The sequence below is a fragment of the Passer domesticus genome, chromosome 9 (genome assembly GCF_036417665.1).
Source record: "Passer domesticus isolate bPasDom1 chromosome 9, bPasDom1.hap1, whole genome shotgun sequence".
Classification (NCBI taxonomy): Eukaryota; Metazoa; Chordata; class Aves; order Passeriformes; family Passeridae; genus Passer; species Passer domesticus.
This window is the reverse complement of record NC_087482.1, coordinates 2,975,978-3,002,562: the sequence shown is the minus strand read 5'-3', so window position 1 is coordinate 3,002,562 and position 26,585 is coordinate 2,975,978. Positions and strand designations below refer to the sequence as shown.

Sequence of the window (26,585 nt, the reverse complement as noted above, 5' to 3'; positions counted from 1 at the left end):
TCCTGGAGATTGTGTCCAGAGACCGCAGAGCAGCAGAGCTGCACAGCTGGATCCACAAGGACACTGTCTAGAGGTACTGTTATTTTTTCCCTTTCTGAAGATCCTGCCATTCGCAAAAGGTGGGAGGAAAGTTGGGAAAAGGTACCTTCGGAAGCTCAGGTTCCGTTTACTGCGTCAGAGGAGAAAGTTATTAAACACTGGTGCAGATGGGGACGCAGGGACAGAATTCCTCAATGTATGTTGGAGAGACGGTGTTATGAGTTCTTCAGATGGGCAAAATTTCATAGATTTATTACAAATGTCGTAGACTCCCTTGATTTAGGTTTTTGGGAGTTCATGGACGCTCTTTTTAGGTGGACAATAGTCCAGCGTGTTTCATCCCCAATGATGCATGCAGTGCACACACTGCTTTATGGTGTTATCTTGAAATGGGGACGGGCTGCAGGGGACATCATGGCTCGGGAGCACAGTCGCGTTCTGTCCCCGCCAGCTTCGGCACGAGAGAAGCCTCTCAAAGAAGACGAACCGCGAGTTTGCATTCCCCCCGCACTGCCCACAGCTGAGCAAAAGTTTTTCTCCGCTCCCTTGGAGCAAACAGATCTACCTTCCCCCCCCGCTCCTTCTCTTGGGGGGGATGAAAAACCGAACCCGCCGCTTTCCGGGCCGGCCCCGCCCGCTTCGCCGCGAAATTCTCCGCTTCCCCCACCCCGGGAGCGAGCGGATCCGGCTCCGCCTCAGCCAGCCCCGCGGGAGGCGCCGGACCCCGCGGCTCCGCCTCAGCCAGCCCCGCGGGAGGCGCCGGACCCCGCGGCTCCGCCTCAGCCAGCCCCGCGGGAGGCGCCGGACCCCGCGGCTCCGCCTCAGCCGGCTCCGCCCGCGGCCCCGCAGCCGCCCGGGCCAGCTCCGCCGGCTCTGATGACTGCGCCTGCGCCGCGGCACCCGGAACCGCCTCCCGCCGATCCGCCCGTGTTGCCAGGCAGCGCGATCAACAACAGTGATTCCCCGGCTGTGCTGCTGCTCCCGGGAGCTGCAGGAGCTGCCTCCGTGTCTTCTTTCTCTGCATCCCAGCCGGCAACTGAATTCGCAACGGTGCAGGCGGCGCCTGCGCGGGCCGCCCCCGCCTGTCCCGCCGCTCCCTGCCGATCCAATTGCAGTGCAAGAGCTTGCTGAGAATAGTGCTGAGCCCACGAGACCGCCTCAAGAGTCGACACCAGCGCCCGTGCTGCCTGCACCACCCACCCCAGTTGTCCCGCAGGTTTCCGAAACTCCATCATTCACATCAAACCCTGCGAAAAGCCTGTCCTTCCGTAAAAAAAGCATAACCCTCCAGCTGACTGCAGGAGCAGTTCGGCTGGCTGTGTTCAAAATCAATATAGTTTTTAAATCACTTCGCGTATAGTCGAGAGCTTCTCCCTAGAAGTTAAAGTGCCTGCCTTTCCCCGAGCGCCCCAGCGGCGTGGGGGAGTTGGCTCCTGTAACATCTACCTCTAGTTCCCAACCCAGTAGAGATAAAAGTAGTGCCAAAAAGCAAAAAGCAGAAAAAATAACATTTACCTTACAAAAACAAGAGACACAGAGCAAAGCAAGCACTGCTCGCTTGCTCTGGAGACAAGAAACCCTCAAATCTAAAATAACAATTCCTGAGAAAACTTCTCTTCTCCAGCTGCCAGTGTGCACCAGTGCTTCTAAAAAAAAAAAAACATTTCGTCATTTCTACTCTCAAAACACTAGCAGCATAGTCCTACCAAGTTCTGAGCGTGCAGAGCCCGCCTCACAAGCTAGTTCTAAGCCGTTTAACTCATTTCCCTGGGCCGGGGCCATCGCCCCGTCCAGTGCTGAGTTCAAAAACTTTGCTTTCCCCACAAGAACCTAGGCCACCATTCTGTGAGCCAAGTCTGAGTTCTCTGGTCCGCCCACCAGGACCAGAGCCACCCAAGGGTCCTAGAGACACTCTGCTGCTGCTACTCTTCTTCTAATGAAAAAAAAAAAAATAATAATAATAAAGAAAAGTGGAAAGAGCTAGCAGCTCAAAAGCATTGAAAAGCCAAAAATTAGCCTCAGCCCAAGCGGTTCAATGAAGGGCTGTGGCCAGGGCATTCCAGAAATTTTCTCTGAATTGTTTCATGACTGTCAATGAATTGTTTGCTAATTCTTGTTTTCTTTAGCAGTTCTTTGTTTCAGAATTCTGCAAGCCTGTTTCAGGACCAAAGGGGACTTCCAGAGATGTCAAAAAAGAACATCTTCAGTCCATGGACTCTGTCCTGAAATTCAGCTGCTTGGACTTGAAACAATGAACTTTCCTTGCATGAGTTTTTGCATTTTCTTATTTTTTAAGATTGTTTTAGTGATATGATATAATTAGATGTTTGATAAGTGAAGAATTTCCCTGAATGTTCTACAGGTGAAGAATTTCCCTGACCATTCCACATCAGCAAATGAGTGAGATTTTGATTGGCAACAGATGAACCTCAAGAGGTGTTGTTCTCTCTTCTACAAAGCCCTAGTACAAGAAATTGCAAACATTTCTTTTTCTATTTAATTTAATAATTTAAAAGGGTGAGATGTTGCCATGATAATTTAGGGAAAAAGCCTCTGCTGGGACTTTTCCTGTCCTGAGGAGCTGAGAGCCTCAGGAAAGAAATGTAAACAATGGCTATCTGCTGCTGTGGAATGCCACGGGTGCATCTTCCATTAGTTCATGTAGATTGTTTTCAACCAGTGACCAATCACAGCCACCTGTGCCAAGGCTGTGAGCAGTCACAGGTTTTTGTTATTGATTCCTATTCTATTCTTGTCTTGGTAGCCTTCTGATCTTCTTCTCTCTGTCCTTTTAGTATAGTTGTAATGTAGTATTTTAGTATAATATATATCATAATAAATCAGCCTTCTGATGAAAATGGAGTCAAGCCTCGTGTCCTCATCCAAAGGGTCGCAGTTTAAACAAGAGAGCCTCACACTGGTTTTGCTTTCAAACTAGGACACAAATCCATCTCTTTATTTGAACACAGGAATGGGCCATTGCCTACCCTGCAAGCGGGAGTTGGAGGGGCGGGGAGGGTGGGGTGGGGTGTCACCTTCTGTGGTAATCGGCGGAAGAAATGCAGCACTCAATATGAGTGATCAGCAAATCTCAAAACTTTATTGTTAGGCACATACATTTATATTGGTGTTAATGAGGCTAATACATATTGCAAAAAGCGAGCTCATTATTGGTTAGTTACTTATCAGCTAACTACGCCTACCTTATCATTCTTGAGGCTACTATGCTGCAGCTGTTTACATATTTTCTTCATGTTTCTAACTAACGATCCTCTCCCCCATCCTGATGTTGCACCAAGGGTACAGTGCCCTTGCCAGGTTTGGACACTGACTGCTGACTCCTATCCTCGTCTCCTTCTTGCTTAATTAACGGTATTATGTCAGTGTGACCTTTGTTAGCTAGCCAGCTGTTCACAAAATCCTCCACACTTCCCCTGTTTTTCTGTTGCACAAGCATAGTCTGATTAGATGCAGCAAATATCATTCTTTGAACCATGTTCTGTAAGCACATGCCAAAACAAGGCAAAACTAACACTACTAACTGTCGTGGTTTGGCCGGAAATGTGTTTCTAGAAAAGTCTAAGTCGGGCCAATCAGTGGCCAAATTCAAAATTGGCATGTGATATAGCCACTAAGGGTCTGGATACGCCTCTGAGAACACACGTGGGTTAAAAGCAGGAGATTCCCAGAGAACTTCCTCTTTGGGAATCCGGCGTTGGTGAGTAAGGTCCGACCTCTCCCCTGCCCAGCTGCGTCTGGGTGGGGCAGGGGGAAGCCATGACAGGGAGGAGGCCGGGAGCCCCAGAAGGTGCAGAGGTGGAGGAGAACATGCAGGGGTGGAAGAGACTTGGGATGTCTGGGCAGCCCCCCCGGTGAGAGGGACAGAAATTGTGCTGGCAGTTCAGCCAGCCAGAAGCGGGGGATGCGTCGAGAGAAGTACCTGGCAGTTGTGAGAGTTCTTGAGCAGGCAAAAGTAAAATTTTAACCCCTTTTTAGACTAATAGAAACCTCACAAATACTGAATCCTCCTGAATCAGGATGAGGTGAGAGAGAGAAATGAGAGATGAAATAGGCAAGCGTGAAAAAAGCTGGAAGAGGAGAGAAGAGTCCTGAGTGGAAGAGATAATAGAGTGGCCTTGGGCTGGACTCTTTCTTGTATAGCCATGGACAAACCCGTGTTTTTCCCCTGTGACCCAGAGACTGTATTTTAGGGGGAGGCAACACCAGGGACTCAAGAGTGAAGCAGCGGCGTGAACAGAAACAGCTGAGGAGGGTGTGAGATGCCCTCTGTCTCCACGGAGAGGAAGATCTCTGCTCATGAGACCCCTCGGCCCCAGGGGGTGAAATTTGGGGGGGACTGGTGTCCCAAAGCTGAGACTGTTCACAAGGCCCCTCGGCCCCAGGGGGTGAAATTTGGGGGGGACTGGTGTCCCAAAGTTGAGAGACTGCTGCTTCTGGAAGTGAGTGAAGCATCTTTAGGCAGGGAGCCCTAAAAGCAGTCCTGGCCTGTGTCCAGTGGTGAGAGCACTGGACATGGGGGGGGGAGAAGTCACGAGGGCCAATGTTCTCTGTGCGGGGCCATGGATGATGCGGAAGCACAGGAAGTTTTAATTGTGCATCTGGGGGAGGCCCATGAGGCAAGGGGAGACTCCTCTCTCCTGGATGAATTTGAGGGTTAATAATTTGAGGAGTGGTGAGTGTGTGGAGAAAAGGAGGGGGAGGAGGAAAGTATCTGGAAGGTTTTTATTTTTTAGCTTGGTATGTGTTCCTTTTTAGATTTGTAATAAATAAAGTGTTGCTTTATTTCCCTCCATCCCCGAATGGGAGCCTACTTTGTTCTGTTCCCGGGTCACATCTCACAGCAACCCTTTTAGAAATATACCCTTCATGGAAGCCCTAGCATTGTGCTAGGGTCAAACCATGACACTAACAAAGCCATAATGCCTACTATAATAATGACTCTAACAATAGAGCGCAACCATGATCCCAAGCCTAATGATTTGAGCCACTCATCAATGCCAGAGTCCGATTCTACCTGTAAGTTTCCAGTTAACCTTCGCAGCTCAGAGAGCTGGGAGTGAATGGACTGGGAATGATCAGAGAGGTTCATGCAACACATGCCCTCAAAATCTTCACAACCATGGCCCTGTGCCAGTAAAAGGAAATCAATTGCAGCTCTATTCTGAAGCGTTGCATGGCGAATAGAATCAACATCAAGCAAAAGGCTAGAAAGTGCTAAAGAGGTGGCATTAGTTTGTTTAGCCAGCCAGCATCCTAGCTTGTTTAAAATGGCATGGGCACCTGCTGCCGATACCCCTGGAGCTAAAAAGGATGCTGCCACTATGGCCCCTGGGGACCAAAATTTTACATCATCTTTGCAGTCAGCAGTAAACGCATGGGCCATTCTTTTAATTCTGTGATAGCGGCGGCTCATATTAAGGATCATTGACGCATTGGGTGTGAGGAGAGACAAGCGACCAATTGTACATGGCCCCCCGCTCAGCATCGATGGGACACCGGGCCACGCACGATCCCCACATATTAAAAAGTAACCTGCTGGTAATTGAATAGGGTCGTTTTATGAGATCGACACCTTCTTTGTGGTATAATTGCACCAGGTTGTTGCATTACGGTAAATGGCCATGCTGGAGGTTACAATAGTAGAATAGTTTTTGGCCGGCAGCTGACTTTTATGCTTAAACCTAAGGCATGCATCCGCCATTACTGAGCCTAACAGTTCCAACTCTTGGGGTTCCTGCGGTGCTATAGGAAAATGAGAAATCCATTGGTCCCAGTTATCTACACTGACCCTGGCGTCATTGGTTTTGCAGGTGGGTATTTTCGATGGGCATGGCCAGGGATCTGCCGGCAGTCCAACCAAACAGGTTGTAAATGGATTACCGGGAGAAGATAACGACAAGCAAATAGCCTCCTGGTTAGTTAAATTTGCCATGGTGATCCAAATATTAGTCTTGGGCTGAGGTGGGGCCCATGCTTGGTGGGTTCCCACTCCTTTGGCAATGTCTGGGTTGTCTATTAAGAGGGCAAATACGAGTAAAACAGCAGCATAAGTCTGCCACATCACCCTGATCTTCCCGGATGCTGTTTTGAACCATCCAGACATTTAGGGAATTAACAGGTTGCCCACAAACCGTTAAGAATGTCTCTTCCTTCCTCTCCCCTTTTTCTTTCTTGAGCCGCCCAGACAATCTTTTTAGAGCCCTTAAACAATCGTCCCACGCTTGGTTAGGATCTTGATCCCTCAGAATCGGACCTACTACATCTAGCTGGGAGAGGGGAATGCCCCGACCACACTTAGACTGTAAGATACACGACTGAGATTGCCCTAAAGCGCGTCTGGCAAAGTGCTGGGTTTCCCACCTAAACCATGCGAGAATTTTCTGTTCTGGGGACTCATACAACTGTAACCCTTGGCGGCCAGGTAATCCTGTAAAGGTCTGAAGTTCTGCTTGCCAGGAGTCCCGCTGCCAATAAAATGCACAGCTTCTGCACCACAGTTCAGGTAACTGTGACTGATGCACCCACTTAGTTTGCTGACACCCCCTGCAAAAGAACAATATCCATGCAGCACACTGAGTATTTTGACACTTAATACAAGCTAATCTCTTAGGCCCTCTATAATAAAATGTATGGAGCGCCGGAATCAGGCTTAGTATACTGTCCAGGGATTGACACCGATCAATCACTCGGTCAATGGCAAAGCTACAGTGTCCTTTCAGCTTGAGAACTATCAGTCAAACGGTGATCAGCAGCTTTGCCTCCACTCGCCGACCGTCCTCTTCGCTCAGTTGTCTGGGGTCTGGTTCCATCTAACACGGCTGCTGGGGTCCATTTAGCAGCTACCCACAAGGATCCTGTAGGGGTAGAAACACAAAGATACCCGCGGCCCCAGTATAATACCTTAGCAGGACCTTGCCATTGTCCTGTCTTGGGATCTCTGTATTTTACCCGTACGTCCTGCCTCACACTATCTTTCTCTGTTACATAATGATGAATTACAGCAGGAACTTTGCTTTCCCCAAAAACACACAGGTGCTTTAAGACAAATAGACACTTTAGCAACCTTTCTTGCGGCTCTCTAATATCTTTGTATTTACCTAGATATTTTTTCAAAGTACGATTAGCTCTCTCTACAATCGCTTGTCCTGTCGGAGAATTAGGGATGCCTGTCACGTGTTCAATCCCCCACATTTGCATGAACTGTTTTATTCTTTTGCTGCAGTAGGCAGGCCCATTGTCTGTCTTAATATGTCGTGGCACTCCCATTACAGCAAAGCAGCTACTGAGATGCCTCTCCACGTGCCCTGCTTTCTCACCAGTTTGTGCTGTGGCCCATATAAAATGACTGTAGGTGTCTATAGTAACATGCACATACTTTATCCTTCCAAACTCAGCAACATGTGTGACATCCATTTGCCAGGTCTCATTTGTATTCAGCCCTCTGGGGTTAACTCCTAGACCTAACCCGCAGCCCCCGTTATGATGACTACATGTGGGACAGGCTTTGACTATTGCCCGTGCCTCTTCTAGAGATATTTGAAATTCTCTATGGAGGCCTTTTGCATTTTGGTGAAACATGGAGTGTGCCTCTCTGGCCACAGTCTGCCTGGGAATTGGAGTCACATGTGTGATTGAAACTAGCTTATCTGCTTGTGCATTACCCTCTCCCAGACCAATATCCCACTTATGACTTCTGATATGAATGACAGAGAAAGGATACTTCCTCAGTTTAATTGCCCTCTGTAACTGTATAAACAGCTCATGTAACCTCCTGTTCTGAACCTCTTTTATAGAGGCATCTTCTATTCGCTCGCATACTCCAGCGACATATAAAGAATCTGTCACTATATTGAGGGGCCCAGAAAAATGCATCATGGCCCAAACAACAGCCAATAACTCCATCGTTTGTAAAGTATCCAACTCGGAGGCCTGGAGAATCTGATGGTGCCATTGTCCCTTTTCCTGCCAGGTCACTGCAGCAATTCTGGATTTTCTTCCTGCATCCGTGTAGGCTGTTATGGCATCCTGACAGGGGTTTCTGTGACCTTTTTGGGCATTGAATCCAACCCCGTTGCCCTATCCAATTCAACGGTATATTGGGGATATCATCAGTGGCAATCACACTTCCAGCTCCCAACAGTGCCTCTTGTAATTCCACACTGTTTAACAGGTACCAGGTCAATGTATCTTTCTTCATTGGTACCCGTATCTGAGCAGGCTCCTTTCCCATGACCTGTAGTGTCCGTTCACAACCCTTTTTGAGCAACTCAGCCAAAATTTCAGTTTTTTGAAGAAGGGTTTTATGCTGTTGAAGTGGAGGAGATATCCATTCCAAAGCCCACGCCTCCCCCATTTTTCTGTTTTGCTGAGTAAGTGCACCTAGTAAGTATTTAGTTCCACACCAAACTGTCAGCTGTATAGGGAGGTTAAGGTCTCGTCTCCGGACACTGCCTTGTGTCACACAGTCCAGTATCTGTTGTAATGTCCTAACCTGCTCAGAGGTTATATGAACAGGCTGTGCCGGATCAGTTCCTTTTAGTAAGGGTCGAAGTTTATCTAATAGCTCATTCGGGATGCCCACAATAGGACGCAGCCATTGTAAATCACCAAGTAACCTTTGGGCATCATTCAATGTACGTATTTCAACGTTTAATTGCAGTTTCTGGGGGGTAACAACCTGACCAGTAAGTGTCCATCCTAGATACTTCCAGGGTGCAGATAGTTGAATTTTTTCAGGAGCTACAACCAACCCATGTAGTTTCAGAGCATCATGTATTTTTTGAATTTGTTGACCTGTAAAAGGTTGCTGCTGAGCAAATAGAATATCGTCCATATAATGATAAATGATGGTTTCGGACCAGGCTTGCCGTAAGGGTTGTAAAGCATTGTCAACATACAATTGACATAAGGTGGCGTTGTTTCTCATACCCTGTGGAAGTTTAACCCATTCAAACCTCTTATCTGGCTCTTCCCTATTTAATGCCGGTAAAGTAAAAGCAAACCTTCGGGTATCTCTAGGGTGAAGAGCAATAGTAAAGAAGCAGTCCTTAAGATCTACAATTAACAATGGCCAGTCCTTTGGCAACATTGCTGGGTTAGGTAAGCCTGGTTGTAAGGCTCCCATAGGTTCCATTTGTTCATTTACAGCCCGTAAATCATGTAGCAAGCGATACTTTCCTGATTTCTTTTTAATGACAAAAATAGGTGTATTCCATGGGCTGGTCGACAACTTCAAATGACCTTGCTTATATTGTTCTTGTACTAGCATATGTGCTTGCTCCAGACTTTCCCTTTTTAGTGGCCATTGCTTAACCCATACTGGGACATCCGTGGTCCAGGTCAGCGGGATCGGGAAAGTCCACGCAATGGCCACTAGCCCAAAGGGTGCTCATTTGTCAACACTATTCCCAGTTGAGCCAGAATGTCCCGACCAATGAGGCACTGCACTGTAGGGGGTAAGGGTACAATTGAAAAAACATTCCGTAAAGTTTTTCCATCAATAGTTACAGACAACATGGGTGACTTTCTAGCAAGTGTCAGGCCCCCAACCCCGGTAACTGTCATTGTGGTTGGCTGTAATGGCCAGTTGTGAGGCCAGTAATCTGGACTAATAATGCTGGAGTCCGCACCAGTATCTAATAAACCTTCCAAGGTTTGTCTCCCCCCCAGATGCTCTATTGTTACAGTGCGCTTAGGCCGATCATTCAAATTCATTGTTAATAAAGTAAGTCCTCCAGTGGAACCAAAGCCTCGTTCTCCCCTCGACTGTAATTGACAAGGGGGCAATGTTTTAGCAATCTGCTCCAATGGAACCAATTGGGCTATCCTCTGCCCTTTCTCGATTTGTATCGGTGGAAAAGGAGTATGTACCATGACGTAGATTTCTCCCGTATAATCAGCATCTATTACTCCAGGTAAAACAAATAATCCCATCATGGTGGCCGACGATCGTCCCAGAAGCAAAGCTCCCATAGGTTGTCCATTAATGATGCTTGGTCCCTTTATTCCAGTCGGCACCTTTTCCGGTTGGGTGGTCATCAGTGTTATCGCTACTGAGGCTGCCACGTCCAGCCCGAGGCTCCCGGCAGTGGCTGGCTGGAGTGCAGCTGGGCCGAGGTGTTGGCAGCGGCTACTTGTGTCTGGGCGCGGCGGCTGTTGAACGCGCTCGTCTTTATGTTTCCCGAGCGGTATCGGCAAGCTCCGGTGCTGTGGGTATCCGAGCGACAACTCTGGCACCAGACGCCAGCTGTCTGACAGTCTCGTCGTGTATGTCCCATGCCTCCGCACCGGTAACATTTAAATCGGCCAGTAGATGGAGCCCGTGGCTTATTTATAGCCGCCGCTTGTAGGGGTGCAAGAGCAGCTAATACCTGACTCTGCGAAGCTGCCGCTTGTTTTTGCAATCCTACACCTAACTCCTTAATAGCTTCTACTAACATCAGCTGATTCCCTATGGGCATATTTGCCAATCGTTCTAACGCTTCCTCTATAGACCAATTAGCTCCTAAGGTATTTAATACGTTCCTTGTAGCCTGGTTACTATTCTGGAGTGCACATTGTTTCAGTAAAGCACTTGTCATAAAGTCAGGGACTCCCGCCCCTTCGATAGCAGCGGCTGCCTTATCTATAAAAGATCCAAATGATTCATCTCTTCCTTGCTTTATTCCCATATAAGAGGGGACCCCGCCTGGCTCTTTTATCCTGTCTATGGCCATTCGTACTAAGCGCATAGCCTCCCGACATTTTTCAGGACCAATTAATGCCTGCTGCTCTGTACGAAGAAAAGGTCCTGAACCCATTAGCTCATCCAGGGTTATTCCGTGTAACGGGTCGCCTTGCTGCCGTTGTGTCGCTACACATTCCTGGCAAAGTGCCTGCCAGTGTGCATTAAACAAGAGCCGCTGATGCTGAGTGAAGATAAGCTTCGCTACTCCTCTGCAATCAGCCGGCAGTAATACCTGAGTCCCCCAGATGTAATCAAGTATCTGTTTTGTGGGCTCACCGGTCACCCCAAACTGACTAACTGTGGACCGTAATTGTGACAGCAGCTTCCAGTCCAGCGCTGTAATTGTGGCTTCATATCTGTTCCCCTGCACAGGCGAAAATACCACCGGACAAGCAACCTCCACCGCTGCAGCTATAGCTCCACTATCCCCCGAATCCATGATCTCTTTTGCTACCGCCGCCCATGCCTCCCTTCGCTCCCTTGCGACGGCCCCCGCTAGGTCACTTTTTGCCCCAGGGATCGGCTCATTACAAGGAGGAGGAAACGGAGGGTCTGGCCATGGCACAGGTGGTGCGGACGGTGCTGTTACAGCATCCGCGGGGGGTGAGCTGCTGCTTGAAGGAGGAGCCGATGTTGGTGGCAAAACGACTGTAGATGTGGTAGGGGGTAACGGACAGTCGTAGCAGTCCCCATGACTCTTATTCTTATCATATGCTACGCTAGCTTGCTGCGCAGCTTTCTTTTCTACCTGATGTTGTAATAACTCATTGTGCACGACTCGCCATAGCTTTCCTAACTTCCTTGCAGTTTTATCCTCATCTATAGCTGCCTCCCACAACTTGTCCCCGAGCTTACGCCACTCTGTTAATTCATGCACTGTATGAGGATTTTGAAAAACTCCTTGTGCATACCCATAGGCTAACAACTGTGGGAGCTCTTTCTGCAAATCTATGCCCTTAACCTGACGCTTTTTTAAAAAGCAAGTAAATAAATCATATGCTGCTTGCCTTTCCATTTCCATTTTTGAGAACGTCAGCGCTGTTGCAGCCCTTCAAGGTTTCGGCAGCACGTATCGGCCGGGCTCTTCTATAAGGTCACCCAGGGCGCGGCACTTTTCGCTTTTTCAGCAGTGCTTATTCGCCGTCCTTGCTGCTGTAGGACCCGAACTCGTTCACTGATCCACCGTGGTTGCCATTACCGATATCACGTCCGGGGTCACCATTTGTGGTAATCGGCGGAAGAAATGCGGCACTCAATATGAGTGATCAGCAAATCTCAAAACTTTATTGATAGGCACATACATTTATATTGGTGTTAATGAGGCTAATACATATTGCAAAAAGCGAGCTCATTATTGGTTAGTTACTTATCAGCTAACTACGCCTACCTTATCATTCTTGAGGCTACTATGCTGCAGCTGTTTACATATTTTCTTCATGTTTCTAACTAACGATCCTCTCCCCCATCCTGATGTTGCACCAAGGGCACAGTGCCCTTGCCAGGTTTGGACACTGACTGCTGACTCCTATCCTCGTCTCCTTCTTGCTTAATTAACGGTATTATGTCAGTGTGACCTTTGTTAGCTAGCCAGCTGTTCACAAAATCCTCCACAACCTTCAGTGTTGCCTAGAGGGCAAGGCCAGGGGGCTCAGGGGCAGAGGAAGGGATGTGTTGGTCTCAGGAGGTGCTGGAAAGTGCTGGGCTGGTCCTGGGGTCCCTAGCGGAACTCGGGTTGGCTGGGATGGGACAGACGGAGAGAAAAAAAGGAATAAAGGAAGCTTGGGGAGGCCCATGGGGAGAGCAGGTGGCAGTGGGATCTACGGGGCAATAAGACGCTTCCTTGTCGACGGCTCTTCTGGGGTCCTCTTCACAGAACACTTGAGAGGGCTGTCCGGGCCGTTCCTGCTGCTGGAGGAGCTGCTCAGGCTCTCTGGGTGTGAGGTGCAGCCACCGTCTTTCAACTCCTGTCCCGAGGTGCTCCTGTGCAGAGAGGAGGTGGCTGAGGCCCCAGCTGCCAGTGGCACACAGGGACCCTCCTGCACAGCAGGGCCCAGAGCTGGCAAGGCTCCCCAGCACGGCTGGAGCTGCTGGCACAGCTGGGCCCAGCTGGACAGCTGCCCCTCAAGGCCCCGGCCAGCAGGGCACGGCTCTGGGCAGGGTCCCTGGCCAGGAGCGGGCCCCAGAGCACCTCTGCCTTTCAAGGGCAACCTCGGCCCTGCTCTTTCTCTTCCCCACCTCCCTCTGCCTCTGCCCCGTGCCCCTGGGGCTGCTCTTGGCCAGGCAGCCTCAGTGGGAGCCAGCACTGGCTGCAGCCCCAGCGGGGCCCCCAGGACAAGGCCCAGCAATTGAGAGGCCAGTGGAAGCACTGGGCAGCAGCAGAACCCTCAGCAGAGTTATTTGGACAATCATGGACTGGCCACAACCCCACTGCAGTCTCAATGGGAATGTTCCCTGACCACGTTAGACTTTCAAAAGAAGCTGTTGGAGGGGGAGAGCAACAAAACACTCACTGTTTTCTCTTCCCGATTCCAAATACCGGATTCCAAACAAGCACAACACGAAGACAAGCTCCAAACAAAACATAAATGCCAGTATTGCTAGCCAGTAGCCTGTTTCCTGATAGAAACCCCTTCCGAGGCCATCCTGGGCATTGGGAACAGGTGTTGTGGTGCCGGCTGCATCTGTGGGTGCGATGGGGACCGTGAGACCATGCTGTGCTGCACTGCTGAGCTGGCAGCACGGTGGATACGGGCAGGACGTTCTCTGTTTCCCCAGAGCTGGGGCCTGGAGGCACCTTGCCGGCCCTTGGCACAGGCTGTGCCAGCCAACAAAGCCCAGCAGGCCGGGAGGAGAGCCCGGGGGCAGCGCAGCTGCTTGGGCAGTGGCTGCTGCCAGGGACACGGGCCAAAGCCATCCCTGAGCAGCCACTGCCACCCCTGGCCCTCCCTGCCCCGTGACAGCTCCCCCAGCCCCAGGGGACAGGCTCAGGCCCTGTCAGGAGCCAGCGCAGCCCCTGCTCACTCGGGAGCCAGGGCTGGCTCTGGCCCTGGGCTGGCGGCAGGGCTCCCGCTCGGGGCTGCTCCTGTGCCTTGGGCCTCTGGGCACTCAGGGCCAGCTCCGCAGCAGCTGCAGCGCCAGGGACGTTGCTGCACCAGTCCCGTTTCCCCGGGGCTCTGAACCAGCTCCAGAGGCCTGGAAGCCGAGGCGCCTCCAGCTTTGGCTGCTGCCGGGCCGGGCAAGGGCAGGCCCTGGGGGAAGAGCTGCTGCCACACAGCCCCGGCCAGGGCTGAGCCCGGCACAGCAATTACCTGCTGTGGCTGTGCCCGTGTCTGGCATTGCCTTCCTTCCTGCAGCTAGGGCTGCCAATGAGCCACTGCTTCTCCCTGAGTGTTCCTCCTCCTGAACAGCCTTTTGTTCCATCACTTGAAAAAGGAAAAAAGGGACAACTGGATCAAATGGAAATATTCCCCACTGGGGAGGTGGCACCTTCAGGAGGCAATGCTTGTCTAAGTCACAGGTAAAGATCAAGAAAAAGCCCAGGTAATTGGGGCTGGGCCAGTGCACTCCCTTGTGCAAACAGCTGCACCTCCTGATCTTCTCAGAGACTGGGAAATGGCAGGTGATCTCAGGCCCACAGTACAGTTGGGGCACCCTATCAGCTAATGCCAAATTCCATCCTGCAGAGGCTGGGGAGGAATTGCAGCCAGGCCAGGCTGGGAAACAGCCCTGCAGGGTGTGAAAGCAGCAGCGGGGCAGCGAGGCTGCCATGGATCCCTTCCTGCTGCGCCGGGCACGGCGTGTCCAGATTTGCAGCCAAAGGCAAAGGCTGCTGAGTCCCAGGGGAAGCATGAGAGAAATGCACCTACCTTGTCCTCGGGGTGCTTCCTTCTGTGTTTGTCTCCAGAATTCATCTGAGTCATGAGACGTTTTGGCGGCAAATAATTGGGTCTTTCCTTTTGGAGGACCTTAAGAGAAAGTAGTTCCATTTCCCAGGAATGGATCCCACAAAAGCGGGACTCAGCCTGTGGGGTCAGCAGGGTCACACTACTCACCCATGCCATGGGAGCTGGGTTGGGGCCAAGCATCTGGCCCTGGGGCTTGAGAAGTCCTCCCTGCAGACACACCTGTAACTCAACAGCCACAGAAGCTTCTGCCATCTCTGCTGATCTGCACAGGCACCACTGAGCCGCAGCAGCGGTGAGGGGATCGTGCAGGGCGCGGGCACACACGTGCATGGTTCTGTGCTGGCACCTGCAGCGCTGCCTCCCTGGCCCAGCTTTGGGCTCTGAGCTGGCAGCTCTCCCAGGGGAAAGGCCTTGACCTACCCTCAGCATCTCCCAGAGCCTCAGTCCTGGATGTGGGGCCTTCACCGGCAGGTTCAGCTGCAAAGAAAGGCAGGACAGAAGAGCTCCTGTGGCACTGCAGGAGATCCTCAGGCTGCCCACAAGGCTCAGCCCCGGGGCACAGCCCTGGGCCCGGCCCCTTCCCTCTCTGCTCTTCTCTGTGACTGCACAGAGCACTCAGAAGGACACACTGGCACAGCACACGGGAGGAGGACTGAAAGATCAATGCTCCTTCCTCCCACTGACAGTGATCCTGTGGGATCCCTCAGGGATGCAGAAGGGAGCAGGGAAAGATTCTCAGAATCCTTCAGCCCTTACATAATGTTAAGGGAAATGGTTTATAAATGAGCTTTGGTTGCATTGATCCTGATTATTCACTCAGGAAAGACAGAATGAAAACTTGCCTCCAGCATCCTCCAGGAACTTCAAACCATCCTTCATCAGGACTTCCTGAAAACCCATGTCACGACTCCAGTCTAGAAGGGAGCAGAGATCAGAACCATATCTGTGGCATGCTGGGAAGCCCTAATGAGACAGGGAAAAGGGCACTGCAAGGGGGTCGGGTAAGGCTATGGGACCCAGATGGGAATGGACATGGCCAAAGCTGCACAGGGGCCTGGGGAGCTCTGGGCTGGCTCTTCATCACTCTCCACACTCTTTACCTGCCCTCAGCAACATCCCTGGGAGGGGTGGCTGGAGTAGCCCAGTTTGAGGGCTCTCTCCCTCAAACTCACAGAAAATCCTCCCTAAAGCCCTGGGGGAAACTGCAGCAGGCAGTGCCACAGCTATGCCTCCCTCCTACACTCCCTCCTGCCCTCCTTCTGCTGGGACAGCTCCCAGATCCCAAGGGCAAACAGCCAGACCGTCTCAGGACACACTGGAGCCTTCCTCTCCTCCTCTGTCCTTTCCCCACCGTGGGCACCCCGTGCAGTCACTCCCAGGTTTCAGGACATGTCTCCCATGGAGGGACCCCAGCAGGACTGCTCAGGACCCGAGTGCCCTGAGCCTGCTCGGGATAATTCCCCTGGGCTGTGCCGCTCTAGTCCAGGCTGTGCCCGCACTGCCAAGCAGCAGAGAGGGCAGCTCAAGCCTCAGCAGGGCTCAGGCCCAGAGGCACGGCAATTACCTCCTGTGCCTGTGCCTGGCATGGCCTCCCTTCCTGCAGCCGAGGCTGGCACAGAACCACTGCTTCCTCTGGGGAGTGCTTCCATCTGCACAGGCTCTCCTTTGATTTCTGGAAAATGGAAAAGAGACAGCTGGATCAGATGAAAACATTCCTGACTGGGAATGGGAAAGGTGAGGCATCACTTGTGAAAGGAATGGATAAGGATCAGGAAAACACCCAGGATTTTGGGACAACCTAAGGCTGCTTCCTTCCTCAAACAGCCCCAACATCTGATCTGCCTGGACATCAGGAAATTGCAGGGGATCAGAGGGTGGGCATGGACTGTGGTGCAATTGGGGCTGTCTGTCAGCTGATGCCAAATGCCTTCCTGCAGAGGCTGGGCAGAAGCTGCAGCCAGGCCAGGCTGGGAAACAGCCCTGCAGGGCGTCAAAGCAGCAGCGGGGCAGCGAGGCTGCCATGGATCCCTTCCTGCTGTGCCAGGCACGGCGTGTCCAGATGTGCAGCCAAAGCCCCCAGCTGCTGAGTCCCAGGAGCAGCATGAGGGAAATGCACCCACCTTGTCTTCTCTGCAGACATTCCTTCAGCATTTGCCACATGATTTCTAATGGGTCCTGGAATTTCTTGCCTGCCATGTCTTTGGTCTCTCCTGTTGGAAGACCTTAAGAGAAAGTAGTTCCATTTCCCAGGAATGGACCCCACAAAAGCAGGGCTCAGCCTGAGGGGTCAGCAGGGACACACTACTCACCCCTGCCATGGGAGCTGGGCTTTTGTGCAGCATCCAAGGTAGGAGTTGGTGATGTCGTCCCTGCAGACACATCTGTAACACAACAGCCACAGAAGCTTCTGTCACCTGGTCCTGACCAGTCAGTCAAACATTACGCCTTGGTGGGACAGTGAGAACATACCTGCAGAATGCTCGGGGGGCTTCACAACATCAGAGCGCCACGGTAATGGAGAATCCTTCCCAGCCTCCCAGTCTGGAAGCAAACCAAGATGAGAACTGTTTCCATTGTGTGCCAGGGCTGGCTCTGGCCCTGGGCTGGCGGCAGGGCTCCCGCTCGGGGCTGCTCCTGTGCCTTGGGCCTCTGGGCACTCAGGGCCAGCTCCGCAGCAGCTGCAGCGCCAGGGACGTTGCTGCACCAGTCCCGTTTCCCCGGGGCTCTGAACCAGCTCCAGAGGCCTGGAAGCCGAGGCGCCTCCAGCTTTGGCTGCTGCCGGGCCGGGCAAGGGCAGGCCCTGGGAGAAGAGCTGCTGCCACACAGCCCCGGCCAGGCCTGAGCCCGGCACAGCAATTACCTGCTGTGCCTGTGCCCGTGTCTGGCATTGCCTTCCTTCCTGCAGCAGGGGCTGGCACCGAAGATGGAGTGCTTCCTTCAAGAAATGCCACCTTCCACTGAAGCACTATGTCCATCTCTTGACAAAGGAAGGGAGACAGCTGCATCAGATGGGGCTGTTCCCCACTTGGGCGGTGGCATCAGAGGTAATATTTGTGAAATTTATGGAGCAGGAAAATGGCCAGATTCCAGTGGCATAATGAGAGCTCTTCCACCTCCAAACAGCCACCCTTTTCCTAATCTGCAGGGCTGGATATAGTGGGGGATCTCAGGGTGTGTTACAGTTTGGGCTGCCTGTCAGCTGATGCCAAATGCCTTCCGGCAGAGGCTGAGGAGAAGCTGCAGCCAAGGCCAGGCTGGGAAACAGCCCTGCAGGGCATGAAAGCAGCAGCGGGGCAGCGAGGCTGCCATGGATCCCTTCCCGCTGTGCCGGGCACGGCGTGTCCAGATGTGCAGCCAAAGCCCCCGGCTGCTGAGTCCCAGGGGAAGCATGAGAGAAATGCACCCACCTTCTCTTGTCTGCAGGGGTTCCTTCAGCTCTTGCCTAATCTGTTTGGATGGTTGCAGGGACATCTTATCTGTTCTATCTTGGACTTTCCCTGTTGGAGTACCTTAGAGAAAAATATTTACATTTCCCAGGAATGGATCCTACAAAAGCAAGGCTCAGCCTTTGAGGTCAGCAGGGACACACTACTCACCCCTGTGATGGGAGCTGGGCTTGCGTATAGCATCCAAGGTAGGAGCTGGAGAAGCTGGAGAAGTCCTCCCTGTAGACACATCTGTAACACAACAGCCACAGAAGCTTCTGTCACCTGCTTCCTGCCCGCTTGTCTACAATTCTTCCTTGGTGGCACACTGAGAACATACCTGCAGGAGGCTCCAAGGGCTTCAAAACTTTATTCATCCAAGCTGATGGAGAAGCCTTCCCAGCACCCTCATCTACAATGCAGCACAGATGAGAACACTTTCCAGTGTGTGCTGGGATACCCTTCTGCCACAGGGAACTGGGCACTGCAAGGGGGGTCGGGTAAGGCCGTGGGAGCCAGATGTGAATAGACATGGCCAAAGGTGCACAGGGGCCTGGGGAGCTCTGGGCTGGCTCCTGGTCTCACTCTCCACACTCTTTCCCTGCCCTCAGCAACATCCCTGGGAGGGGTGGCTGTAGCAGCACAGGGCCCTGGGGCTCTCTCCCTCAGACACAGAGGAAATCCTCCCTAAAGCACGGGGGAAAACTGCAGCAGGCAGTGCCACAGTTATGCCTCCCTCCCTCCCTCTGTCCCTCATGCCCTCCTTCTGTGGGGAAACCCCCCAGATCCCAAGGGCAAACAGCCAGGCCCTCTCAGGACACACTGGAGCCTTGCTCTCCCCCTCTGTCCTTTCCCCACCGTGGGCACCCCGTGCAGTCACTCCCAGGTTTCAGGACATGTCTCCCATGGAGGGACCCCAGCAGGACTGCTCAGTACCCGAGTGCCCTGAGCCTGCTCGGGATAATTCCCCTGGGCTGTGCCGGTCCAATCCAGGCTGTGCCCGCACTGCCAAGCAGCAGAGAGGGCAACTCAAGCCTCAGCAGGGCTCAGGCCCAGAGGCACAGCAATTACCTCCTGTGCCTGTGCCTGGCATGGCCTCCCTTCCTGGAGCTGAGGCTGGCATGCAACCACTGCTTCCTCCGGGAAATGCTTCTTTCTCTGCAGGCTCTCCTTTGATTTCTGGAGAATGAAAAAGAGACAGCTGGATCAGATGGAAACATTCCTCACTGGGAATGGGGAAGGGGACAATTTCAGGAGGCATCACTTGTGAAAGCAATGGATAAGGATCAGAAAACACCCAGGATTTTGGGACAACCCAAGGCTGCTTCCTTCCCCAAACAGCCCCAACATCTGATCTGCCTGGACACCAGGAAATTGCAGGGGATCAGAGGGTGGGCATGGACTGTGGTGCAATTGGGGCTGCCTGTCAGCTGATGCCAAATGCCTTCCTGCAGAGGCTGGGCAGAAGCTGCAGCCAGGCCAGGCTGGGAATCAGCCCTGCAGGGCGTGAAAGCAGCAGCGGGGCAGCGAGGCTGCCATGGATCCCTTCCTGCTGTGCCGGGCACGGCGTGTCCAGATGTGCAGCCAAAGGCCCCGGCTGCTGAGTCCCAGGGGAAGCATGAGGGAAATGCACCCACCTTGTCTTCTCTGCAGACGTTCCTTCAGCATATGCCACATGATTTCTAATGGGTCCCGAAATTTCTTGCCTGCCATGTCTTTGGCATCTCCTGTTGTAGGACCTTAAGAGAAAGTAGTTCCATTTCCCAGGAATGGATCTCCCAAAAGCACGGCTCAGCCTTTGGGGTCAGCAGGGACACACTACTCACCCCTGCCATGGGAGCTGGGCTTTTGTGCACCATCCAAGGTAGGAGTTGGTGAGGTCGTCCCTGCAGACACGCATGTAACACAACAGCCACAGAAGCTTCTGTCACCTGGTCCTGACCAGTCAGTCAAACATTACGCCTTGTAGAGATAGTGAGAACATACCTGCAGAATGCTCGGAGGGCTTCAAAACTTCAGAGCGCCAGGCTAATCGAGAATCCTTCCCAGCCTCCCAGTCTGGAAGCAAACCAAGATGAGAACTGTTTCCATTGTGTGCCAGGGCTGGCTCTAGCCGTGGGCTGGCAGCAGGGCTCCCGCTCGGGGCTGCTCCTGTGCCTTGGGCCTCTGGGCACTCAGGGCCAGCTCCGCAGCAGCTGCAGCGCCAGGGACGTTGCTGCACCAGTCCCGTTTCCCCGGGGCTCTGAACCAGCTCCAGAGGCCTGGAAGCCCAGGCGCCTCCAGCTTTGGCTGCTGCCGGGCAAGGGCAGGCCCTGGGGGAAGAGCTGCTGCCACACAGCCCCGGCCAGGGCTGAGCCCGGCACAGCAATTACCTGCTGTGGCTGTGCCCGTGTCTGGCATTGCCTTCCTTCCTGCAGCAGGGGCTGGCACCGAAGATGGAGTGCTTCCTTCAAGAAATGCCACCTTCCACTGAAGCACTATGTCCATCTCTTGACAAAGGAAGGGAGACAGATACCTCAGATGGGGCTGTTTCCCACTTGGGCGGTGGCATCAGAGGTAATATTTGTGAAATTTATGGAGCAGGAAAATGTCCAGATAACAGTGGCATAATGAGAGCACTTCCACCTCCAAACAGCCACCCTTTTCCTAATCTGCAGGGTTGGATATTGTGGGGGATCTCAGGGTGTGTTGCAGTTTGGGCTGCCTGTCAGCTGATGCCAAATGCCTTCATACAGAGGCTGGGCAGAAGCTGCAGCCAGGCCAGGCTGGGAAACAGCCCTGCAGGGCGTGAAAGCAGCAGCGGGGCAGCGAGGCTGCCATGGATCCCTTCCTGCTGTGCCGGGCACGACGTGTCCAGATGTGCAGCCAAAGCTCCCGGCTGCTGAGTCCCAGGGGAAGCATGAGGGAAATGCACCCACCTTGTCCTCCCTGCCGCATTTCCTTCAGCTCTTGCTTCGTCTGTTTGGGTGGTTCCAGGGATATCTTGTCTCTTGTGTCTTGCATCTTCCCTGTCAGAGGAACTTAGAGAAAAATACTTCCATTTCCCAGGAATGGATCCCACAAATGCAGGGCTCAGCCTTTGAGGTCAGCAGGGTCACACTACTCACGCATGCCATGGGAGCTGGGTTGGGGCCAAGCATCCAGCCCTGGAGCTGGAGAAGTCCTCCCCGCAGACACACCTGTAACTCAACAGCCACAGAAGCTTCTGCCATCTCTGCTGATCTGCATGGGCACCACTGAGCCGCAGCAGCGGCAGTGAGGGGATCGTGCAGGGCGAGGGCACACACGTGCATGGTTCTGTGCTGGCACCTGCAGCGCTGCCTCCCTGGCCCAGCTTTGGGCTCTGAGCTGGCAGCTCTCCCAGGGGAAAGGCCTTGACCTACCCTCACCATCTCCCAGAGGCTCAGTCCTGGAATTGGGGCCTTCACCGGCAGGTTCAGCTGCAAAGAAAGGCAGGACAGAAGAGCTCCTGTGGCACTGCAGGAGATCCTCAGGCTGCCCACAAGGCTCAGCCCCGGGGCACAGCCCTGGGCCCGGCCCCTTCCCTCTCTGCTCTTCTCTGTGACTGCACAGAGCACACAGAAGGACACACTGGTATTGCACACGGGAGGAAGATTGAAAGCTAAATGCTCCTTCCTCCCACTGACAGTGATTCTGTGGGAGCCCTCAGGCCTCCAGAAGGGAGCAGGGCAAGGTTTCCAGATTCTTTCAACCTTAAGATTATGTTAAGGGAACTGGTTAATAAGTGAGCTTTTGTTGAATTGATCCTGATTATTTACTCAGGAAAGGCAGAGTGAAAACTTGCCTCCAGCATCCTCCAGGAACTTCAAACCATCCTTCATCAGGACTTCCTGAAAACCCATGTCATGATTCCAGTCTAGAAGGGAGCAGAGATCAGAACCATTTCCATGGTGTGCTGGGATCCCCTTCTGACTTAGGGAACTGGTCACTGCAGGGGTTGGGTAAGGCTGTGGGAGCCAGATGCGAATGGAGATGGCCAATGCTGCACAGGGGCCTGTGGAGCTCTGGACTGGCTCCTGGTCACTCTCCAACCTCTTTGCAGGCCCTTTGCAACATCTCCGGAGGGGTGGCTGGAGTAGCCCAGGGCCCGTGGGGTCTCTCTCCCTCCCACAGAGGAAACCCTCCCTAAAGCCCGGGGCAAAACCATCCCCAGCGCTTCCCAGGGAGCAGGGAGCGCTGTCCCGGGAAAGGGCAGCCAGGCTGCCGGCTCACCTGCTCGCCGCGCTTGCAGCGGAGCAGCCTGGGCAGCCCTGGCAGGCAGGGCCACGGCCAGGAGCAGCAGGAGTAGGAGGCGCAGAAGAAGGGCCATGGTGCCTTGTCCTCCGCCAGTCCCGCAACTCTTGCTGCCACTGCTGTCCCGACACCGCTGTCCCAACGTCAGCACCGCTGCTGCCACCGCCGCTGCTGCCGCAACAGTTGTGCTCAGGGACTGACTGCTGGCTCCTTGTGCTGCTGTGCAACCATGGGGCTCTGGCACCTCTGGCACCTCTGTGACATCAGGGCCTGCTGAGAGCTCAGCCTGCTGTGACCCCAGAGCCCTGCTGTGACCTCATGGCCTCAGCTCTACCCCCAGAGTGTGTGCCCGTCCGCATGAATAGACTGCCCTGATTGTCAATGGTTTGCTTCATCAAAGGGCCATTGCTCAGCAAAACCTTTCTTTTGCCTGCTGACATTGCTGGTCAGGCTGCGTCCCTCAAGATGCTCTTGATTGTTGCAGTTCAAATTTATTTTATTGATTTCATTTTAAGTGTTGTTTAAGGGCTCTGTTGTGCCCCCATTTTTTTCCTGAGTTGGTTCACCTGTGGGTTTTACTCTCCCTCCAAACTGTCCCTCGTGCCCTTCCCCACCCCTTGTTCCAGCTCTTTCCCTGCCTGCCAAGGCAACCCAGCCCCTTGGTTCCCAACCTTTGGGCCAATCCCTGACTGCAACTCCCCTTTGGCATTCCCCTACTCCTGGGAGCCCCACTGGCCCTTGTGACCCATCCTCTCCACCCTCCTACCCGAATTGGCCCCAGACACTTGATGTAATCCCCTCACTCCTCTCCTGAGCATTCCCTATTTGTGGATGCATTGTTTGCATCCACCCCATGACTTGTATGTGTACAAAACCCCTTGGGCAGTACAGCTAGGGGCTTCTCATCCTGTTCTCTTCACCTGGACTAAGCTGTTCCTTGCGGAACCTGAAGACAGGGAGCCTCCTCCTTTCTCCTGTGCTTCGTTCCTGTCGTGGCTTGTGTCTGGCACTGGAGAGCAAGTGGCACTAAAGGCTCTGCCTCTGGTAAATGCCCATAGCGAGGCAGTTCCCGACTCCTGCCGTAGTGCCGGATTTCTAAGAGCTAGCCCAGGTTCCAGCACTCACTTCACTAATGTACCGAATGCCCCTTCTTCAGTGCCTGCTCTGGTGCTCTGCCATCTCACACAGCAGAGTGTGATTCACATAGTGCAGCCCAGAGTTAGGTTGTTGCAACATTGAAATGGGTGTGGTTGGCAGGATGGCTGGGCATAAATCACTACAGAACTAAAGCAAATGTGTGCACTGTCCCAGGCTGGACTTGAATAGACACAGGAATTGTGGAAAGATGAGGACAAGATAGCAGAGAACAATGGAAAAGCCAGCTGAAAAGGAGGACATGCTAAAGGAGTTATTTGTGCACATTTGGGGGTATATTTTTCTTGGGTGCAAAGCAAAATGAAAAGCTCCTAAATGCCCAAAAGATGAGAACTGTGTGTGGTAAATAGATATGATTCATGCTGACAAAATTGAAAGAGTAATAAATACTGATACAGTAATTAATATTTGGAAATAATAAAGCATTTAAAGGTGTAATGCCAAGCAAGAAAGGGAGAGGAGGGTCCCCGCCCCCCTCCCTACAGGTCTCCTGCAGATGTTCAGAAAAGAGAGAAGCAAGAGATAACTATGACTAAATTTAGTTGGAAGAGAGGAGAATTTGGTTGGACACCAGGCAAATGTTGATTATATGAGATTCACTGCTTTAATGTTAGAACACACTATTGGCTTATACTGTAGCAGCTTGGTGTGCATGTGTAATCCAAAAGGTGAACTACAGGATATCGAGGAAGAGGAGAGGCCTTCCTCAAAGAAGATCCCCAAAGAGTGGTGCAACTTACTTAAAGAATGGTGGAGCATGAGTGGTAAAGGTGATGATGAGGGCGGTGATACAAGTGTGTTGATTTGAAAATGGGAGGAGATGGTAATGACATACAGCATAAAAAGGGGAATGTTGGCTTGACAAGCTTGTACGTGAGGTGACGGGGGTCCAAAAGCCATGCACTCTGTACCCCATGCATACCCCGCGAGGTTATTTTTGCTTATACGCTATTACCAGGACGAAATTATTCGTTATTTACAGCAAACGATACTGTCAATATTTTAAGTGTATTCAATTATATTTATTAAGCTACATAATTCAAATTGCTGTTTTGTTTCATTTTGTTTGGTTGTTTTTTCGTTTTTTTTTTTTTTTTAATTGGAAAATTGGGCAAATATGACCTGTGGAATGTCCTCCACAGCAGAGTGTCAGACCTCTGGCTCTTTTTAAACAATTTTATCAAGGTGGAACTGTGGCAGCTTCAGCTGGTGCCTCTGGAGGACCTTGAACAAAGAACGCCTGAGCTTTTCTACCTTCCCAGGTGAAGTGTGATAGTCTGGGGTCTTCCTGCTGTGTCCAAGTGCCGGGCCACTGGCTGGCACCACAGGTCCCCAGATCCTCTGCTGAGGCATCCCTCTCCTACAGTCAAGTTTAGTCTGTCACATTTGGCTTTTCTCTCTGATCCACCACCAGGACCAAAGATCACACGGTCGTGAGGATGTAAAAATGCCTGTTCCTTCTGGAACATTGCTGTTGGTGACAGCCGTGCAGGCAGAGCGGGCAGCTGTAGGGATACTGACTCGTTTCCCTGGTGCCAGCCGTGCTGCATCCATCGAGCTGCTGGGTGTTGGTGCTCGCTGGGACGCGGCCCGGCCCGGCACCACGGGAGTTAGGAAGGGTCTTGAAGGAATCCCCACGCGTTAAAGCAGACGATTTAGCCGGGGATTTTAAGTTGTTTCTCAGTTAACCTTATAAAAGGCCAAAACAAGTCTCCTATGAATTCTGTCCCTGTCAAGTTCAGTTCTGCCCCGAAAGCCCCTCAGCATTCTCAGGGCAGTGGCAGGAGCCGGGTGCTGACCCGGAGCCCCGCTGGCCGGAGAGAGCACGGCCCAGAGCGAGCCCCTGCTGCCCGGGATGGACACAGGCCTGGGGGAGCCTGGCGGGCAACGCCAGGGCCCTGTCCAGGGATCCTGGGGCTCCTCTGGCATCTGTTCCGTCCCCTCGGGCGCTGAGCGGTGCCCGTCCCGCGGGGCTGTCTGTGCCCGGCCCCAAAAGAGGCAGGGCCGGGGCTGTGGCCCCTGGGCTGGCGGTGCCGCCTGCCCGGCGCTCAGCACCGCCCGTGCTGTGCCGATGCAGCGTGACCCGGCGGGGCAGCTCCGCCTCGGCGCCTCGCCACCGCCATCCCGGCACGGCGGCTGGCCCTGGGCCGCGGCAGCCCCGAGCCACACGGGCCCGGGAGGGACTGCCGGAGGTCCCCGTCCCCTGCGTGCCTCAGCAGACACTCCAGCCCCACTGCGTGCAGCAGGAGGGACACAAAGCACCTGCATGCTTACGAGAGTCCACAGCCCTTTCTACATGTGAAATGAGACCCCAGAACCGTGACATGTGCCTCAGGAGAGATCCCAGCACCCTGCACACCTTGGGAGAGATCCCAAACCCTCTGCATGCCTCACACAGGATTCCAAATCCCTTGCATGATTTGAAGTGGACCCCAGTGCCCTCCATGCCTCAGAGGAAGCCTAAAATATCCCTGGGTGTGTCACAAGGGACCCCACTCCCTCGTGCACCTTAGGGGGACTCCAAAGCCCTCACGTGCCCTACAGGGAAGTCCAGGCCAGCTACGCCGAGTGTTTTGACCTGGAAATCAAGCCTGGTTGGACCTGGGTTGTTGTGTCTCTGGGGCTGCTCACCAGCCCTGTCGGACCCTGAGGCTACACAGCCCTTCCCTTCCCTTCCCTTCCCTTCCCTTCCCTTCCCTTCCCTTCCCTTCCCTTCCCTTCCCTTCCCTTCCCTTCCCTTCCCTTCCCTTCCCTTCCCTTCCCTTCCCTTCCCTTCCCTTCCCTTCCCTTCCCTTCCCTTCCCTTCCCTTCCCTTCCCTTCCCTTCCCTTCCCTTCCCTTCCCTTCCCTTCCCTTCCCTTCCCTTCCCTTCCCTTCCCTTCCCTTCCCTTCCCTTCCCTTCCCTTCCCTTCCCTTCCCTTCCCTTCCCTTCCTTCTGGCCCTGGCTGAGAGCAGCAGACCCTGTGCAGCACCCTGCATTGGTGATGGCCCATCAATTAGGTCCTATCCAGTGTGTGTTAATTAGGGAGGAGCTTTGTTTTGCCTGCTGACATTGCTGGTC

General features: G+C 53.0%; 1 long non-coding RNA gene across 2 annotated transcripts; it reads right to left on the bottom strand.

The window, feature by feature from the left end:
• Positions 1-10,980: 10,980 nt before the first annotated feature.
• Positions 10,981-15,173, bottom strand: LOC135307541 (uncharacterized). 2 transcript variants are annotated; one of them, XR_010368278.1, is made up of 7 exons: positions 15,112-15,173; positions 14,839-14,910; positions 14,653-14,751; positions 14,095-14,208; positions 13,297-13,467; positions 12,174-12,766; positions 10,981-12,067 (listed from the first exon to the last, which is right to left on the bottom strand). It is a non-coding gene; the product is annotated as an uncharacterized LOC135307541 (long non-coding RNA). The 2 variants fall into 2 exon arrangements; XR_010368277.1 differs by lacking the exon at positions 10,981-12,067 and having other exon boundaries at positions 12,085-12,766.
• Positions 15,174-26,585: the final 11,412 nt, after the last annotated feature.